General features: G+C 41.6%; 1 long non-coding RNA gene across 1 annotated transcript; it reads right to left on the reverse strand.

Moving 5' to 3' along the window:
- Positions 1-2,952: 2,952 nt before the first annotated feature.
- On the reverse strand, positions 2,953-5,754 carry LOC133470045 (uncharacterized). Its single transcript, XR_009785841.1, has 3 exons — positions 3,933-5,754; positions 3,324-3,853; positions 2,953-3,178 (listed from the first exon to the last, which is right to left on the reverse strand). It is a non-coding gene; the product is annotated as an uncharacterized LOC133470045 (long non-coding RNA).
- Positions 5,755-8,194: the final 2,440 nt, after the last annotated feature.

An 8,194-nucleotide genomic window follows, 5' to 3' on the forward strand; every position in this document is an offset into this window, starting at 1 on the left:
TTAATTTACTTACACGCCTCTTTGAGCTAACTGACATTTAACACCAGGGGTTGCAGGAAGAAATCACACTTAAGTTAAAGCAGGGTACACACATACATAATCCCAGTTACATCTTCAGCGTGGTATACAGACAATCGGACCAAATTTGACCTTTTCTCTTCAATTGCGATGAAAGTCACCAAAGGCCAGATTCTCAGTTGGATGTCTAAAAAATTTGGTTAAGATGTTAAAAATATTTTAAAACAGATTTTTTGTTTATGATGTGACAAACACCACACATGAGCAAAAATATCAGCAATTGTTTTTTTATTGCTCATTGTGTCAGTGCTGACCAGACACATAAGGATTTATGATCGTAAATACTGAACATGTTTAACATGCACGATTGTCAGCCCGACCATTTTCCAGAGCAGAAAAAAAACACTCCCAACCATAGAAATCGCTCAGGATAATCTTTGTAAGATAATTGAGCCTTTGCTGACTTTAATTGTAAGAGAGGAAAAATGCTCAAATTTGGCCCGATTATCGGTGTATGTGTACCCAGCTTAAACAAATATCAGCACAATAAAGACTGATACGTAATGGTACACAGGTTTTACTCATAACACATTTAGCTACACAAGAATTTGCAATCGTAAATATTGAACAGGTTTAACGTTTACGATTTTTGGCCACAAACCTTTTCTGAGCAGGTTGCAGAGGGGGGAAAAAAAAATCACTTAACACACCTCACACCAAAGGATAATCGCTCAGGATAATTTTTCAGAGACATCGGTCAATGGATAATTGATGCCAATCAGGACCTCTATAGATGAACACCCATTTATATTCAAACCTTTAGACAACCATGCATCTTTTTAGGATGTTCCAGGGAGCCAGAGTAGAAAAAAAAAAAAAAAACATGCTAGCACGGGGAAGAACGTGCAAATTCCACACAGGAGCCGATGTTCGAACCCAGAACCTCAGAACTCTGAGCCAAACATCTGCTATCGACTGTCGCGGGCATGCTGGAGCCTATCCCAGCTGTCATCGGGCAGGAGGCGGGGTACACCCTGAACTGGTTGCCAGCCAATCGCAGGGCACATACAAACAACCAGTCGCACTCACATTCACACCTACGGGCAATTTAGAGTCTCCAATTCATGTGTTTTTTTGGGATGTGGGAGTGCCCGGAGAAAACCCACGCAGGCACGGGGAGAACATGCAAACTCCACACAGGCGGGGCCGGGAATTGAACCCAGGTCCTCAGAACTGTGAGGCTGATGCTCTAACCAGTCGTCCACCGTGCCGCCGCGAGAAAAATAATCATTAATTTTTTATTACTGTCTTACTATATGTAATTGTTCATTTAAAAATGTATCAAGGATAAACAAGTCAAATGGCCATCACTGGTATTTATTATTATTTATATATGACATGATTAGGCATGAGGTTCGGGTTTCGAATCTCTGCTTCGGAAAACATGCATTTTTAATTAATTGATGATTAACTTGTTCATAGGTGTGAATAGTTGTTTGTCCATATATGTCCTGCGATTGACCAGCTAGTTCATAAGCGCTTTTGAAAATACATACGGTAGATGCTATGATTATTTGCTTTTTTTCCAAAGAAAAGCTTAAAACATGTCTACAATTGAAACAGGCTACTTCTAGATGCTAAGACTTTTTTTTGTAGTGCGGTAAAACAGAGAGAAGGGACAAAAAGAACACGATTTTTGAGTTGCAAAGTGACCCCAGAATAACGCATGCAATTGTAATCTTGTCATTGTGTCTCACTACAATGACAAGATTACACAGCAAAGTCTGTGGGAGCTTTTTTATTTTTGTAATTTTTTTTATCCCCTTTCCCTTCTTCGTCTTCTTCTCGCCGGCAGTTTATTCCCCCTTGTACTGAAAGAGCCGCTTCACACTCCAGTGTTTCTAAATCGCTGCACTGACAAAAAAAAAGAAATCATCCTGAGGGAAAATTCATTCTTAGCAGAGGATCGTTTTAACGCCTGATCTGATCTTTTATTAATTCAGTTAGACGCTGAAAAAAACCCACAACCATAATCTAGATTTTGCTGATTACCTTTTGACTACAGTCCAGAATCACCTTACAAGTCAAGATATTGATGGTGTTGAGATTGTGTGCTAGCATCTGGGCGCAGGCCAGTGCTTGAACACTAAAACAACCATAAAGTATTTATTTTACAATGTTATGAAACATTCTGACCTCGTCTTTCGCAGGGTGGCTAACTTGAAATGACCGCAGTGGCTGACAGTTCAACTAGGAATGTGTGAGTTTTTATACAGACACAATGTAATAATAATACAAATAATAATAATAAAATTCCATCTTTAATTTTTTTTTTTTAATGATGCTGTATAATGATAAAGAACCAGGTTCCAATAAAAAGGTGAGCTCAAATGAACCACTTAAGAGAGAGCTGCGGTAACGTTTTTCCATTTGTTTTTTTGTTTTTTGTTTTTTTTAAAGGTACCGCCCCTTTAAAATGGACGGGAAAACCTTTTTACATTTTTGTTAGCTTCCTCTTGCTTTAACTGAACAGTGGGCAAACATTTTACAGTCCCAGTAACCTTTTTGGATTCCCCCCCAAAAAAAAAAAAAAAAAAAAAAAAGGTGGCTCCTCCAATTTTATAATAAAAAAAAAACAGACTATAAAAAATATTCCATGCCTTCATACAACTACCACACTGTAACATGGCATTTCTATTTTTTATAAGATCCTCAGAGGGCCATGAACATTTTCTGAAAACAATAAAAACAAATGTTTAATATTACTTTTTAGGAGCTTTTAACTTAATGTTTTGTTTATGCTTTAAAAAAAAAAAAATGATTGCACTGCTTTAAGGCTCCCGAAAAACACTGATAGTGAGGCACTGTGGCAGCTGCTCAATGCCCAAGTAACGCCCGTCACACAATGGAGAGCTCACATTTGCCTCACAATCATCTCTTTGTTCAAAATACTGTCAATAGATTTTAACATATGGAAGTGTGTGTGCCTCTCACGTTGTGGGAGATAGCCGCTGCCCGCCTGTTTCCACTCGGATGCCCCCCAGCCCGGTGACCCTGTTCATTGTGGGAGGCAGGGTCTTTGCTTTCAAGGGCAGCGGGGGCTGATAAGATGGAGTCAGAGGTAAGACCTCCCTGGTGGCAGCCGGGGCTTGCATCCTTCCTGCAGGTGTTTGACATCTACTGTATTAGTATCCTCTCAGACACACACACACACCTACACACACTGCAGTAGTAAAACATAATAGTTAGAAAGGATTCTCTTATTTTTTTTTTTTATGTCATCACACAATGCCATTAAATATTACCTGACACTTTTACTGGTTTTAACCGTACTGGCCCTTTAAGACGGGGATGAGGCCTGGGGAAAAACAAAACAAAAAAATAGGAACAGCTTCCAGAATAAACATGCACACAGCATTAATACAGCAGCCTCCACATGATATAAGACCACCTTTAAAACACAAACCATGCGGAAAATGCTCACACTAATTATTTTGGTTAGCTTTGCTTTTGTATGTAAACAACAGTGACTATGAAGTAAGATGTTAACTGTTACTACTGTCTAATCCACGGATTGGTCCATTTTCTTCAGCGGCTCTAAAAAAAAAGAAAAAAGAAAAGGTGATTGACGGAAAGCGTGATCTTATATAATAGCTGCATTTTCCTTGTCAGAGAGACCTGAAAGTTAGAGAAAGTGTGGATGCCTTTGCTTTTATAATGACGTGTCTGGAGGAAGTCCTGCAGTGCACTTTTAACTGGCTTTAATCCCCATTTAAACACAGCAGAGCCGATCTCTCTTTGTAGTCCCACCTGGCAAAATGACCTCCGATGTCAACTGTAAAGAGCAAACGGGGCGCAATTTAGCAAGCATAAGATAAAAACAAAAAGGGTGAATTAAAGATGAACGTGCATACATCCTGAATTCATTTCAAGCAAATTGCTCCTCAGTGGAGTTCCACTTTGGGGCTCTGCAGCTCGCAAAAATGTCAGTTTTCTTCCGTTTATGCGGGGTTGGGTCGCGGGGGCGGCAGGTTCAGCAGGGAAGCCCAAACTTCCCTTTCCCCAGCCACTTCGTTCAGGTCTTCTGGAGGAGATCCAAAGGCGTTCCCAGGTCAGCCGGGCGACATTCTTTCCAGTGTGTCCTCAGTTGTGGGACGTGCCCGGGACACATCACCAGGGAGGCGCCCTAACCGGATGCCCGAGCCACCTCATCTGGCTCCTCTTGATACGAAGGATAACATTTCCAGCAAAATGTCATGCAACAAACTGTAATACAGCCCAAAGTAAAAATACAAAACAAAAAACAGACCACAAGGGTTAAAAAGTAATTGCGCCCTTAAGCCCTGGAGTGTAAATCCAGCCGTTGTGTTTAGTGCAAAGAGTCCATAAAGTAAAAATGATGTGCGTCTGTCTTACCAAGCACAGCGCCCGGTCATGAGGCCATTAAGCGCTCCAATTGGATTAGTTTAAATGTAATGGAGTCGGAGGGACTCGGGAGGGCTTTCCCATTTAACTGCACGTCTTTGCCGATGTTTAGTGTTGCGTCTATCGATAATAACAAACACTCACTGGTCACATGTTTAGGTTCACCTGTTTCCAAGCCTTCCAGTTAAAATATAACCATGCTCTTTATTATGGAAAACGGATTTTTTTAATGGCTTGTATGCAAAACGTAGCTGAGCAAGTGTGAATTCAAACACCCGAGGAAATCTTTTGTTCTCTGCCAATTTCTGAAAATGTTCTGCACTTTGACCCCACTGTGATGTAACAGTAGGATTCATTTGCATAATAACTGCCGCCCCACACACTCTGTTTTCTCCGCCCACGCAATCATCAGATGCAGATCCACCTTCAAAGCCGGACTGTCTGAAACATGGGTGCGACGTCCCTGCTGATGTCAAACCAAAGCCCAAAGGTAAGCAGAGCTGCATCGAGGTTTGCGTGAATGTGAGTAGTTGTTTTTCTCCATGTGCCCTCTGATTGGCTGGCGACCACTTCAGGGTATACCCCGCCTCTTGCCAAAAGTCAGCTGGGATATACTTCAGCTCATTCCTAGTGAGGGCAACGTGGAACACGGATGGATGCACGCGCCGTGCTTATGATTACATCATCTGGAGCGGTAATAAAGATTTGAAGATGGCGTCAGTTTGAGGCCTGGAAAGAAATAATTGGCTTTACATTACTGCCTATGGTAAAACCACGCAGATTAAAACAATCGAGCCCGACGGTGGTCATGGGAAGAACACTTGTTACCCATCGGGGCGCAAAACCCCTCTGGGCGCTGGCAGCATTCATTCACTGCCTGATGGGAGCACTGGAAACTCTGCATCCAAGAATCTGTTGACTTTTGCCCACAAAGCGGCATCTCTTGGTGTCTTTTGTTCTTGATTTTTGTTGTTTTTTTGGTCTTTGTTTCTACCCAGGTTACCTAACCAGGTTAACCAAGGAGTCTTTTGCTATTGCATTATATTTTCACTTTGTTTACAGAGTTCTATCAAGTGTTGTTGTCTTTTGTTCTTGCTTGTGTCCTCGTTTCCTCCCAGGTTACCCAAGCATGTTCCTGTCGGTATTGCTGTTTTTTGGTTATTGAATTGAATATGAATTTTTCTCTTTGTTTAGACCCAGTTTCCATTGTATGTTTGCCTTTCTACTTGCCAGGTTCCAAACAAGTGTTGTTGTCTTTTGTTACTGCTTTTTGCGCTCTTCTCTTTTTCCCCAATTTTGTCTTTTGCATTCTCTCTCTCCCCCCCCCCCCCCCCGCCCCCCCCCCCCTGCCCCCCCATTGTTCCAGCATGTGTAGTTGTTGTCTTTTTGTGATTGCTTGTTGCACTTTTTTCTCCTTGCTTATTTCCAGGTTACAAAAGGTGTTGTTGTTTTCTTTTGCTTTTTGCCTTATCATTTTATCTTTGTTTATCCCATTTTTCCTCATGAGGATCTTCTATACTCTTTTTTTGCATTATAAACCCTGAGGTCCCCCAGCCAGGTTCCGAAAGGTGTTTCTTTTCTTTGTTATTGCTTTTTGGACTGGCTTTTCTTCCCAGGTTACAACGGATTTTGGTTGTTGTTGTCTTCGGTCATTCTATTCTGAAGCCTGAATGTTACTCGCACCCAGTACAGGACTTAATAAGGACATTCAATTGCAAATGATTTCGACCTCAGCCATTGTGTGTCACACATTAAAAGAAAATCAACGTGGTTCTTGAACCGACATGGAGGAGAAATAATAATAACAATGCGTGAGTCGAGTTTTCTTTCAACCAAGAGAGGAAGCTGCAGAGACCTTGGCCCGCAGGCAACAGGGATGTCGGAATATGCGGCAAATCCCTTCTCTGTGGAAAAGCTTCTCCGAGGACAGACTTCCAATGTTTATGTGATTGTCATCATGCCAAAGTGAAACATTTGTCATCTGTTTGTTTGTTATCTCTCAAAAGTACAAATGTGGAAAGATATGTTGCTTCCTCTGTGTTATTTTGGCAAAATGCAAGCGAAGGCAAAATGTTTTGTCTTGTTTGTTATCTTGGCAAAGCGCAAACAAAGGCATATATTGGCTTTCCAAAGTGTAAGAAAAATTAAGGCAAAATGTTGCTTTGTTTTTCACCCAATTTTTTCATCTTGCTTTTCAGTCTCTCACACGTACAAATCAGCACCCAAATGAGGGTTAACTGAATATGTAACTATGCGGTCAATATGACCTAATATGTCGATGGATAACCCAAAAAAACCAAACAACTAAATTCTTTCTAGCTTCAGAGGCTCCATAAAAGGTTTCATTTCTCAGTGTGGATGAGTTCTTTAAAAAATAAAGCAGGACTTCTACTTGCAAGGATGCACAACTGCGCTTTAGAAACACCTGACTGACTGCGCCTAATTAATCAATGCGGCAAAAAATGCCAAAGATTGTTAATGAGATTGGGCCATACCTCCATTTGCTGTGCAGTGCAGCAATGCGGCGGCAGAAGCAGAACAGTGGAATACAGAATGCCCCTCTTGGGAATTTTGGGGCTTTTTCTGTACAAAAGCAATCAGGGAAAAGTGGCTTGCATAGACAAAAGCAATATTTTACAACCCGCGAGCTTGTAGATGCTGACCGATAAGCTCTGTATTGACTGACACAAATCCAGACTGGCGAAAAATGAGAAGAAAATCGAATTAAACACAGAGATCTGTAGAGCTCTACTACAGTGTATTACTGGGAACGCAATCAGACGTAAAGTCAGCATCCGCCTCGGTTTGACCTTTTGACGCAATTTCAACAAAATCAGCCTCGTCCTCCGCAGATCACACCAAGAAAATGTCAGCCCCCTCAACCTTTGATTAGCGACAAACAGCGCCGCAATTATACCTGGTTGTCAGCCATTATTACCCCGCTTAGGGGCAGGGAAAGGGAAGGGTGGTACTTTGTGACTCCCTGTCTGCAGTTTTTGATGCATGGATAATATTAAGGTCATATTAAGGTCGAAATGCAGTCATTGTCGTCCATGTATCCCAGCAGACCAGTTTTTCCATACACTACAAGCAAAATATTATTTGGATATTTGGATTTTGGGTGAAGTGGGGGAAAGCTAAAAAATGTACCCAAAAATCATAAGGACGGGATGGGCGGAGCCTAAAGTAACAATAACAACAACATCATGACAAACTAATATTAGATGTGGACTCCTCCAAATTTTGCTCTGACATCATATGAAAACATTATCTGACTACCATTGCCATAAAAAAAAAAAACGTCTTTGCGCTTATGAAATGTAATGTATGTTAATTCTAACCTCATAATCTCCCTGCATACCACCACCTGCACCCTCCATTCCAGCCAGTGGGGGCGGGGGCGGGGGGGGCGGGGGCATACGGACTCGTGTGAATGATCAGATTGGTACCTCTGCACCAATTTGAGCCAGGAATCAGCTTGTCATTTGTTGTGTTTATGTAGGATTTTATTACATGACGGTCCGATATGGATGATCTTAAGATCTGAGATTAAGGGATGTTCACCTATTGATTTTACTGGTAACAAATGTCTAAGACTCACTGGAGGTCTGTTATTTCAGACCTCCAGTTTATTTAAAAAGCAGCAAAAAGGTCCAGTTTTCTACAAGGACAGAGCGCTAGGAGCGATTCCGAGAACGAGATCCACAGCCTGTGCCGTTCGGGTCAGCAGTTAACGGCCTCTCGCTGTTTC

Source organism: Phyllopteryx taeniolatus, chromosome 20 (genome assembly GCF_024500385.1).
Source record: "Phyllopteryx taeniolatus isolate TA_2022b chromosome 20, UOR_Ptae_1.2, whole genome shotgun sequence".
Lineage (NCBI taxonomy): Eukaryota > Metazoa > Chordata > Actinopteri > Syngnathiformes > Syngnathidae > Phyllopteryx > Phyllopteryx taeniolatus.